The 12,869-nt window shown below is 41.9% G+C and overlaps 1 protein-coding gene across 1 annotated transcript in view; it reads right to left on the bottom strand.

Annotated features, from left to right (window-relative positions):
• The window catches only part of LOC122559046 (receptor-type tyrosine-protein phosphatase gamma-like), a 644,852-nt gene that overhangs the window by 401,285 nt on the left and 230,698 nt on the right, over nucleotides 1-12,869 (bottom strand). The window lies entirely within an intron of this gene.

Below are 12,869 nucleotides of genomic sequence, written 5' to 3'. Positions count from 1 at the left end.
AAGTTTTCTTATTCTACACTCTTTGTTGAATCAATTTGAATTTTGAAAGTAACTAAAATTTCTTTGGGGGTAACAGAAGAGGAGGAGGAATACACAGGGAAAGGGAGGAACAAAGAAGGTTGCAGCCTTTCAAGTTCTGTTTGGTGGGGTGGTGAAAAAGAGTGGGTGTGGGTATGAAAGTGATGATTAAAGGAGAGCTGAATGAGAGCAAAGCAAATTCAAACAGAGGAGATAGGGACAGTAATGGGAATGAAAGACTGGAAGAAATGAAAGAAGTAGGTGGAAGGTACAGGAACACGAAATGCGAATAGAGCCACTGAGAGCCAAATGCTGCTGACGTCTTACACTCTAAATGCATTCTACAGCATTACTGGTGATTCTGACCATAAAATTCAACCATTCTTTTATTATCTCCACTTTATACCTGTAAAAAGCAAAAGACACCAAAGAGAAAAGCAAATAAGTAGACAGACAGGCAGGAAGGAAGACAGGCAGAAAACAAGAAAATACAAGAGATAAACAGCAAATGAAAGGATTAAGACAGGTCAAGAGAAACCATATTATATGAGAAAATCCTCCAAATGACAGGAGTGCTCCATGATCACTCTTGTAGGGACACTAAGATCTCCACATCAAGGCAAACAATACTAGTAATACCAAGCTGTCCCCGACATGCTTACACATACATGTTGGTAGCCGCCATGGAAAGACAAGACCTGCAGAATGCTCAGTGTCGCTGAAAATGCATTCCACCACTTTAGCCAGAGTTATTCAGCATTAATGGAAATTCGATACTTTCCTGATGGCTGATAGTTTGTTTGTTGTGGACTCTGAAGATCTTTCACTGAAACTTCCTGAGGTGAATGTTTCACAAATCTGAGCCTAAAATGTTTGAATTCTAGTGACTAGTAGATTTCTCTGCAAACTCTCCTGGTTTGCAAATTTCATATACTAAACTTTCGACTGAAATGAGTTGTTCCCTGACCTCCTAGATGAGAAAGTGAATTAGTTTCTAAATTAAACACTCATCTTCTGAATTTAGATTAGAGTGTTGCTGGAAAAGCACAGCTGGTTAGGCAGCATCTGAGGAGCAGGAAAATCGACATTTTGGGCAAAAGCCCTTCATCAGGACTGAAGCAGGACTGGTCTTCTGAACTCAACTTTTAAAAAATAAATTGTCCAATTTTAGGTTTTCTGAACTTAGGATAAAGTTATGTTTTCTCTTCCTATTACAACACCAACAATAAACATCTTTCACTGTCATCTGCTCTCCAACAAAATGCTGGATTCAATCACTGTCTTAAAAGAACACTTTGAACAATTGTTTGCAAAATAAAATGCTTCAAAGAAGGAAATCACCATACACCAGCATCTGTTCTGAAGTCCCGACTCCAAGAATGATATTAGTATATTTAATTTACATACCTTTTAACGCACAAAAAAAAACACAATTACTTCCGATACATTCACTGGATCTACATGGACACTGCTCCCAACATGCTGCCAATAGTGCAGATATCAGGGCATGTTTGATCTTATTCCTCAGTAGAATAAGATAAAGTCACCATAGTCCCAGAGGTTCATAGTGTTGCTGTTTCATTAGAGGGACATGACTGGTGGTGAGCTTAATTTGAGGATTACCATGCCTCAGCCGATGAGAAGGCAGAACCTTCATGCTAACTTCAGGAGTACAGGAATTGGATATTGTTGGTGTCACTCTGCAAAACATACACACACACACATCTTGCTGATGGTCAATTTAATGTAACACTGCACGTCATGACTGACATCACACATCTGCCATCTGAGAAAAACTCACAAGCTGTTTGAAACTATTTGATTTCATGCCATAATGACATGCTCAGTCAACCTACTGTTTGTCTTCCATCTTAGAGGCCTAAATAAAACAACCTTCTTGTGCAAGTTCTACCCATGGACATGCTTTGGATCAAAGAACAAGCAACACAAGAAGTTATTAACATGTTCCTTGGTAACAAACACCACCTGTCAAATGGCAGGCATTGAACTATTATGATGAGAGTGATCCTTGCTAAACAGGTTCAGAATAAACCAGGGCCCTTGCACAACAAACCTCCGCCATTTGTTTGGACTTTATGCACGTCTGGAGAGACACCCACAAAGCTGCAAATTACTGAGCATCTCGTCTGGACTAAGTGTGAAAAAATAATCTTAAACTCAGAAAATAAGGAACTTGTTGCTTTACTTTGGCAAGTTCCATCTTCTAACTAAAAATCAAGGCAGATGAGATTAGTTTAGAATGGCATCTTGGTCAGTATAGACATGGTGGGCCAAGGGCCTGTTCCTGTTCTGTATTGTTCTATGCTTTAAAATTATTTTAGTCATCATACTTTGGCAAAGACATAGAACAATTGCTAACTTCAATCAAATGTATGTAATTTTAAAAGATTTTTTCATTTGCAATCTAGTCAGTCATAAATTTATTGCAGGAAAATTTAATTTAATCCATCTGATTTTTATCCAGCACTTAAAATTACACAGATCACAAACTTACATTTAAGATGAGGGAGCTGAACTGTTTTAAACGTCCACCAAGTACGCAGACACAAGGATGGAAGCTTTAATACATGCATGTTGGTTCCTAAATTGCTGTCTTTACTCAAAAACCAGAGCGAGAAATGGAAATGAGCTTCCCGACAAACAAAAGGGTAATCTTACATCTAGATGGGGCTCGGAACTGCAACAGTATTACTTTGAATTGCAGTTGGGCTTTTAGGTCTTCTATTCTCACAACTCACTTCCCAAATAGGTCATACAGAACTCAGCCTGATGACTGATCCCATCATCTGTCAGGTCTTAGTGCAGAATGCGTTAGAGATTGGCTCGAGACAGCTAGCAGCAACATGTAAAATGATCGCCAGGAAGTAAAAGTTCTGAGGTCTTTTTTTTCGGCTGGAGGTAATTATTACAACACCATTACAACACCACCAAAGGTATAATACTCTTTTCCTTATACATGGTGAGAGATGATTTCTCCAGAACCAACTCACTATTATTTCCCCTTGAACCTGTCACTAATTAAGGCCTTTCAATGGTTAATTAATAGCCACTTCAGGGCCTCAACTCACCATTTTCCTGATTGGTAAATCAAGGAAATCTGGTTGGCAGTATAGGGAGGGGCCCTCGATACTGCTTTCCTCAAAACCACCACCCTATGCGTAGAGTTGCAAAAGTACTTACTCTCTCAGTGGCACAGTGGTTAGCACTGCTACTCACAGTGACCTGGGTTCAATTCCTGCCTTAGGCGACTGACTGTGTGAAGTTTGCACATTCTCCCTGTGTCTGCATGGGTTTCCTCTGGGTGCTCCAGGTTCCTCCCACAGTCCAAAAATGTGCAGCTTAGATGAATTGGCCATGCCTAAATTGCCTGTAATGTTAGGGGAATGGGCAGGGCGGGTTGCGCTTCGACGGGTTGGTGTGGACGTCTTGGGCTGAAGGGCCTGTTTCAACACTGTAAGTAATCTAATCTCTCACCACTGGATTCCCCCAAGTCCTCAATTATAGTCTTTAGGATCCACATGCTATGATACTTCAATTGGCCAGCAGACTCTGGTGACCGTCTGCAATCCATCAACAAACTCTCTTATGCTCTGCTTAAGAATCTTAATTAGCTGATTGGCAGGTGGGTTATTTTTAGATTAGCTTACTTACAGTGTGGAAACAGGCCCTTCAGCCCAACAAGTCCACACTGACCCGCCGAAGTGCAACCCACCCATACTCCTACCCACCCAAACCCCTACATTTACCTCTTCACCTAACACTACAGGCAATTTAGCATAGCCAATTCACCTAACTTGCACATTTTTGGACTGTGGGAGGAAAGTGGAGCACCCGGAGGAAACCCACGCAAACACGGGGAGAATGTGCAAATTCCACACAGTCAGTCACCTGAGGCGCGAATTGAACCCGGGTCTCTGGCGCTGTGAGGCAGCAGTGCTAACAACTGTTATTCCTGAAGGCATTCCTGAAAATTTCATTACATTGACATGGTCCTGCCTTGAGTTAGCCAATCCATCCATCCTTGTGATACACTGCCTTCCCATGCTAGTTTGCAAGCAAAAAGATTCAATTACCCAACCAGCTGATGCTTGATTATCCGACTTACAGCTTCCCCTTCACAAATTTTCAATGTTTTTATTTCTGATAAAGAGAAATGTTGAAAGAAAATTGTAAAAAAGGTCTGTGAACATCCTTCGCCCTCTCGGGTTTCATAAGGAATATCCTGAATGTTCAAATACAACTTCTCAAGGCTCCAGGCCATTCACAGAGAGTTGACAACCTTAATATAAGATAAATCTTGCAGTTTACGACATCTTACATAATCTATGTATGTCAAAACAATAACATAGCCAATTTTAAGTCCAATGCTATCATCCTTATTTTAACTATAAATGTCACATAAATGATAAATGTCAGAATGTCTGGCTAGAAGATTCCTGCTGATCTCAGGGCTTGGTTGAGTTGTCAGTTAGGCATAGCATTTGAAGACATAATCCAAAGCAGGTGAGACTTTCATTATTCTTTAGGGCAGGAAGACAGCTATACTCCGTAGTTGTCAGGCATGGTGCATGTTAAATGTACACTTGCGATGTCAAGGCATACAAAACTATTGGCCAGGTGCTGGAAGTTTAGATTAAAATAGTTACATGGTAGTTGATGATCTGCAGAGACTTGATGGGCTGAAGGGCCTTTTCTGTGCTGTATACCACTACAGCTCTATGTAAACTATCATTAAGGAGATCAAGGTTGAAGTCCCATGTACTTTAGAGGTGTGCAATAACATCTCTGAACAGGTTGATTACAAAATATCTAACCCCAGGCAGAACAAATGATCCAAGTGCCTTGAAATCTCATAGATTTTTCAGGTGAGTATTTTAAGCCTCTTTGTAATTTTTTTCTAAATTAACTAATTAAAATATATAAGCCTTAATGTCAATTAATTGTTTTGGACACATCTTTACAGTCTTCAATAGGAGTCTCTGAGCTGGTATTGGAGAAAGAAGGGTAGTTTTGGAGAATTTTTTTATTTCAAAAATATATTTTATTCATTAAAATTATTTGGATCTCTTTTCAATTGGTCATGCCATTCTTGCGCACACATTATATTTCTTTACATACAGACATCAAAATTTATTTTTCTATATACAAGTCTGTACATTTACTATCCAGCTCTTCTGCTGAGGCGTCAGCGGAGCCCAAATGACTGGGTGTGCCCCCTGTTCTTCTTAGGCAGACAGATGTTACACGGTGGTCTTTCCCCACCGCGCCTTGCGACAGCTGCCCCAAGCTTCAGCGCGTAGTCCTGGACCTTGGAATGTGCCAGTCTGCAACACTCAGCCGGGAAGTCGCCCAGAGAGCGTCCTACACCGACTTGATGATCCTCCAGGCACAGTTGATGTTTGTCTCGGTGTGCGTACCGGGGAACAGACCGTAGAGCACGGAGTCCCGCATCACGCGCTGCTTGGGACGAACCTCGACAAACACCACTGCATTCCTCTCCAGACTTCTTCTGCGTAGGCACATTCCAGAAGAAGGTGTGTGACAGTCTCGTCCCTCCCACAGCCGCTTCGAGGGCACGTGCGGTGCGGCTGAGAGTTGGGCGTGCATAAAGGATCTTACAGGCAGAGCCCTTCTCACCACCAGTCAAGCCATGTCTTGGTGCTTGTTGGTAAGTTCTGGAGATGAGGCATTCTGCCAAATGGCTTTGAGAGTCTGCTCAGGGAACCGCTCGATAGGAACTGCCCTCTCCTCTTCCCGAAGGGTCTCAAGGACACTACGTGCTGACCACTTCCTGATGGACTTGTGGTCAAAGGTGTTTTTCTTCATAAACTTCTCCGCGAAGGACAGGTGATACAGAACAGTCCAACTACTCAGAGCGTTCCGCGGCAGCGAGGCCAGGCCCATCCTTCGCAACACCAGGGACAGATAGAACCTCAGTATGTATGACACTTGGTGCTTGTGTACCGGGGATCCACGCACAGCTTGATGCAACCACGCACAAAGGTGGCCATCAGGGTGAGGGTGGCATTGGGTGTGTTTTTTCTCCCGTTGCTCAGATCTTTATACATCGAGTCCCTTCGGACTCGGTCCATCTTTGATCTCCATATAAATTGGAAGATGGCCCGAGTGACTGCAGCGGCACTGGTTCTGGGAATAGGCCAGACCTGTGTCACGTATAACAGCAATGACAGTGCCTCACACCTGATGACCAGGTTTTTTTCCCACAATGGAGAGCGACCGTAGCTTCCATCTGCCCAGTTTCTGCCTCAATTTGCTGATACCCTCCTCCCAAGACTTGGCTCACGCCTCAGCCCCTCCGAACCAAATACCCAGCACCTTCAGGTGGTCAGTCCTGACGGTGAAGGGGATCAAGGATTGGTCAGCCCTGTTCCCGAAGAGCATGGCCTCACTCTTGCCTCGGTTTACCTTGGCCCCTGAGGCCTGTTCGAACTCGTCACATATGAGAAATACCACTTTCTCAAGCTGCCTTCAGGCTGCACTTTGCTTTCCCTATGACATCCGCAACTGTATATCTTCAGAGGTCAACTTTTAGCACATGAGTTAACAAAGACTCCTCTTAATAAAATAGTCTGTGGTATTCCCCCAGTGACATTTCTACAAGGTGTGAATGCTTGACTAATACTATATTGGAATTCTCCTCAGAAGCCCTTCAAACTAAATACAGCAGTTCGTGACTTGCAAGATAATGCTTCCACATACATACCTACTATTACTTCTCTAGATTAAAGGACACCATATTGTATTTTAGGTGTCATTTTTACGACACAATCAAATGAGTAGTAGCATCCTCACTCTTGCCGCAATGGCTGCCAGATGGTCACTTGAATGAAATTTTAATCCCAGAAAATGAAATGATTGAAACACAGGCAACCCCAAGATGTGCCAAAAGCTGTGCAGCCGTTTCCTTTTTTGTAATTTTCTCCTCTGACGATTATGGTTCGCTCTTGAGAAGCAGAGCATTTATGTGGCGAATCTCTTACTACAGTTCTCGAGAAACTGGAATGCCAGCTCTCTGGAGGGTGAGGCTACGTACTGCAGAGAATTCAGATTCTAAAGTTAATATTATCTACCAGCAGCGGCTGACAGACGTGCAGCAGGAATTGTTAGGTGCACTGTAAACAACCTGCCAATGAGCTTGTGCACAAAAGAGCTGCGCATAAAGAGGAATTCACCTCCAACTTCTTTCAGGGATTTATGCAAAGCATACAGATCACTGTGTCCATCAACACATTACATCTCACAGTCCACATCCACAGTTTAAAATTCTACTCTGGGTATTCATTGTTCCATTTGCTCCAGTATTCTTCACCCTTGCAGTTCCTGTAACTTCCTCATGCTGGCTCATAATTATCACTGAGAAACTGTATTTAACTTATTCAACCATATTGAAAGGGAATTTCTGCCAAAAGCTGGTCTTATCAGTGATGCTCAAATCCCACAGAAGAAAATAATTTAGTGATTCTAATATTATACTATATGTTGCACAGTGCAAAAGTGCACATCTTTGCCTTTGTAAAAATAATGCCAATAGAAGATATCTTGCTGGTCTTCCAAGAAAAAGTGAGGTGAATGTTTCTGGAGATGGGTTGGAACCTGTGATGGCTGGGAAAATAATGGCAAATAGCATTGGGATGCACACCTCTGAGGAATAATTTAGGGATTGGCAGGTAAGAAAATCAGCACCCTGTTCCAATGGGGCATTTAGCCAATAATACAACAATGGGTCAAATTAGGAATCAATGGAGGTAAAAATGTTCCTGTCATCAGAACAGCCCCATTCTCCAGCTCACCAGCATTCCACGAGGTAGCTTTGTGGTAACAAGCTGATGCGGTCATTGACACCACTTTTAAATCCCCCCTCCAGAGCTGTGAGGGTCAGCAGGCCAAAGCCACTCCATAAACAATCCTATGAAGATATTCCCTCCATCCATGCTGACTATCTTATAGTTCTCTCATCGTCTCCCACCTGCACTGGCAGTTACACTTATCCTGACACTCTAACTGGCCATCCTGACTGCACAGCCCACCCTTCTTTCCTAAGTGGGCAGAAGGCTTAGAATGATCTGTTCATTGACCAGCTTTGAGACAATAACACAGGTGGACAGGAGACAAACATAATCAGATCAGGACTCACACATGGTTCCAATGGCTGTTGGAAAATTTAGCATACATTTTGTGTCGGTCACATATCGTTTTAAACTTCTGGGTCATGCTTCAAAAAGCATTTGAAAGAAAAAATGTACTCATTTGATGCAGCAGAAAAAAAACCGTAATCTTATTCATCAGACTCATTTTTTAAAAAAGAAACATGAAAGTAAGTTAAAAGTTTGACCTGCTGTCCAATTAAATTCTGACCTCAAGTCAGTGGACTCTGAATAGCAATTAGAATTTACAGCTAAGTTTACCATAACACTATCATCTTAGCAACAGAAAAATACCATTGGATGTTTTAATAAAGCACTTATAAGAAAATAAATAATTTTATTGGAAATAAAAATACCTTAGAAAAAGCCCATGAAACATTAAAGAATTGCATTCTAAATCACCATGAAAATAAATAATGCAATCAGGCACACACAAAAATAAACACATTTATATTCAGTTTATGAAACCTCATCGAGAAATGAATTGGAAAAGCTAACAAAATGATTGGCTGATAATGAGACTTTCCATCAATCCTTTCAAACAAAGACCACACTAAGAAATTATCCAGGACTATTATGAATATTAATAAAATAATAGGATTCAAAATATTATGCTTCACACAGATATTAAGATTGTGAACAATGGTGTGAAACATGTATACAACAAAGATGTCAACTACAAATTTAGATCCAGATGTCCAAAAAATGCACAAAAACTCTCAAGGCAAGTTGCTTTGCAGGCCCAAAGGTTTAATTTATCCCATTCATAAATGAGAAGATTTACTTTCAGATCATCCATTTGTAAATCTAAAATCAATAATTAATTGGACCACTTGTCATAATTTTTCTGATCGAGATGAATCATTAAAAGGATAATTTTGAGGTAGCAGAATCTGGAATGTTCTCAGAATTATTTACAGTATATTATTCCATACAGTCAAGTGTAATATAACCATTTTTAGTATTATTTAACAACAGGTTCATGGTTCATTTCGAGCTTTGTACTTTGATGGTGATTGATTATACCTGCTTTCTTTCAGGTTTATTGCCCATCGCTAATGCTCTGGAGAATGTGATGGTGAGCTATCTTCTTCACCTACTGCAATCTCTGGGGTGTAGGCACACCCATTGCACAGTTAGAAGGGATTTGGACTCAGTGACAGCAAAGGAACAGTGATATATTTCAATGTCAGGTGGCTTGTGGCATGGAGGGGATCTTGCATGTGGTTGCATTCCCAGGTATCTGTTTCCTAGGATTGCTCTTAGAAATGGCAGAGATTGTGGGGTTAGAAGAGCCTTAGTCAGTTACTACAGTGTACCTTAGAAATTGTGCCCACTATTATCACTTTGAGTCAGTGTTGTTAGGGTACCAATCAAGCACATTGCTCTGTCCTGGTTGGTGTCAAGTTTTTTTGAGCATTTTGGAATAACACATTCGAGCATATTCAATAGACAGGAAGTTAGTTATTCACTATAGAAATCTTAATCCCTTGCCTGCTTTTGTAACAAGACTATTTCCATTGGTTGGTTCAGTTCAGTTCAGTTTCTAGCCAATTTTAACCTTCAGGATGATGATAATGGGGGATTTAGTGATTCCACAGCCATTGATCTTCAAGGAATAATGTTTAGATATGTCATGTTGGAGATGGTCATTGTCAGACACTTGGGTTATTCTCCATATTGTACTGCATTTGGACATGGACTGCTTCAGTATCTGGGGAGTCACAAATTGTGCTGAACATTGTGCAATCATTGGCAAGCATCCCCACTATAGATTTAATGATGGAAAGAAGGTCTTAATAAATCAGCTGAAGATGGTTGGGCCTAGTACATTACCCCAAAGAGCCCCTGATGATGTCCTGAGGCCGAGTTGATTGACTTAAACACAACCATCTATATTTATGCTAAATATTGCTGTAGCCAGTTGAAACTTTTCCTCCTGATTCTCATCAACTCCAACTTTACTACACCATACTTTATTGAATGTTTCCATGATGTCAAGGGTAGCACCTCTCCATAGATGTCTGGACCTCAGCTTTTTTGTTCATATTTGGGTCAAGACTGTAATGAGGTCAGGAGCCAAGTGGCCCTGAAGAAGGGCTTATGCCCGAAACGTCGATTCTCCTGCTCCTTGGATGCTGCCTGACCTGCTGTGCTTTTCCAGCAACACATTTTTCAGCTCTGATCTCCAGCATCTGCAGTCCTCACTTTGCCCTGGTGGAACACAAACTGATTGAACAGGTTACAGGTAATCCCTGGTTTGTGAAAGGGTTTTATTCTGGAGCCCATTTGCAAGTCAGAGCTTGGATAACATAAAATGGTTGTTAAGTTCAGGAAATGTTTGTAAGTTGGGTCTTTAAAATTACAACCGTGTTTGGGATCACTTTCGTAAGTACCAGAATACATATGTTAATGTTCATAAACCAGGGACCCCATGTATTCCTTTACAAGTTCTGTCTTCCATCCTATGAATGAGCCCTTCCGTCACATTGCTGATAATTGAAATTAGACTGACGAGGCAATAATTTGCATGGTTGGATTCCTCCTGCTATTTGTGCACAGGACATACTGAGGTGATTTTCCACATTGTCAGGTAGATGACAGTGTTGCAGCTGTACTGAAACAGTTTAGCTAGGGTTGTAGCAAGTTTGAGAGCACATGTCTTCTGTTCAATTGCTGGAACATCGTCGGATCCCAAGCCTTTGCAGTATCCAGCATCTTGGCCATTTCTTGATATCACATGGAATTATTTAAGACTGTCATCCATGATATTCAGGATTTCAGGAGTAATCTGAGATGGATCATTCAGGATGTAGGTTTGCTCGCTGAGCTGGAAGGTTCATTTCCAGAAGTTTCGTCACCCTAGTAGGTAACATCTTCAGTGGGCTTCAGGCAAAGCACTGCTGATAATCCCCTTTCTATTTATATGTTTTTGGGTTTTTTTGGGTTGGTGATGTCATTTCCTGTGGTGAAGCCACTTCCTGTTCTTTTTCTCAGAGGGTGGAAGATGGGGTCTAACTCGATGAGAAAAAGAACAGAGGATGATGGTCAAGGAGAGCTTTTGTGATAGGAAGCCTGTGTCCATCAGGGTTCTGTTGGGATCAGTGTTGGGTCCATGCTATTTGTTAGTCTTGAATGAAGGAGAGTTGATCAGTAAGTTCACACATGATAAGAAAATTGGTGGGTGGTAAATAGTGAAGGAGACCACATTAGATTACAGAGGGGATAGATGCACTAGTCAGTTCGGCTGATCAATGCCAAATGGAATTAATCTGGATAATTGTGAGGTGATGCACTTTGGCAGGACAAACAAGGCAAGGAAATAAGGATGACCTACAGGACATTGGGAAGCACTGAGGATCAGAGGCCCCTTGGTGTACATATCCACTGGTCCCTTAAAAGAGCAGGACAGTTAGATAAAGTGGTTAAGAAGATATAATGAGGTTCAAAGTTTGGGAGAAGATTTGTAGCTCGGGTGCTCGTTGTTGTGGTTCTGTTCGCCGAGCTGGGAATTTGTGTTTCAAACGTTTCGGCCCCTGTCTAGGTGACATCCTCAGTGCTTGGGAGCCTCCTGTGAAGTGCTTCTGTGATGTTTCCTCCAGCATTTATAGTGATTTGAATCTACCGCTTCCGGTTGTCAGTTCCAGCTGTCCGCTGCAGGGTCCAGGTCGATGTGCTTATTGATTGAATCTGTGGATGAGTGTCATGCCTCTAGGAATTCCCTGGCTGTTCTCTGTTTGGCTAGTCCTATAATAGTAGTGTTGTCCCAGTTGAACTCATGTTGCTTGTCATCTGAGTGTGTGGCTACTAAGGATAGCTGGTCATGTCGTTTCATGGCTAGTTGGTGTTCATGGATGTGGATCGTTAGCTGTCTTCCTGTTTGTCCTATGTAGTGTTTTGTGCAATCTTTGCATGGGATTTTGTACACTACATTGGTTTTGCTCATGCTGGGTATCGGGTCCTTTGTCCTGGTGAGTTGTTGTCTGAGAGTGGCTGTTGGTTTGAGTGCTGTTATGAGTCCTAGTGGTCGCAGTAGTCTGGCTGTCAGTTCAGAAATGTTTTTGATGTATGGTAGTGTGGCTAGTCCTTTGGGTTGTGGCATGTCCTCATTCTGTTGTCTTTCCCTTAGGCATCTGTTGATGAAATTGTGGGGGTATCCGTTTTTGGCGAATACATTGTATAGGTGTTCTTCTTCCTCTTTTTGCAGTTCTGGTGTACTGCAGTATGTTGTGGCCCTTTTGAACAGTGTCTTGATGCAACTTCTTTTGTGTGTGTTGGGGTGGTTGCTTTTGTAGTTTAGGACTTAGTCTGTGTGTGTGGCTTTCCTGTATACCTTTGTGGTATACAGGAAGAGAGCTAACGATCCGCATCCATGAACACCAACGAGCCACAAAACGACATGACCAGCTATCCTTAGTAGCCACACACTCAGATGACAAGCAACATGCGTTCGACTGGGACAACACTACTATTATAGGACAAGCCAAACAGAGAACAGCCAGGGAATTCCTAGAGGCATGATACTCATCTACAGATTCAATCAATAAGCACATCAACCTGGACCCAATATATTGGCCACTGCAGCAGACAGCTGGAATTGACAACCAGAAGCGGCAGATACAAATCACTATAAATGCCGGAGGAAACATCACAGAAGCGCTTCAC

The sequence above is a fragment of the Chiloscyllium plagiosum genome, chromosome 18 (assembly GCF_004010195.1).
Source record: "Chiloscyllium plagiosum isolate BGI_BamShark_2017 chromosome 18, ASM401019v2, whole genome shotgun sequence".
NCBI lineage: Eukaryota > Metazoa > Chordata > Chondrichthyes > Orectolobiformes > Hemiscylliidae > Chiloscyllium > Chiloscyllium plagiosum.
This window is presented reverse-complemented; position numbering and strand designations above follow the sequence as displayed.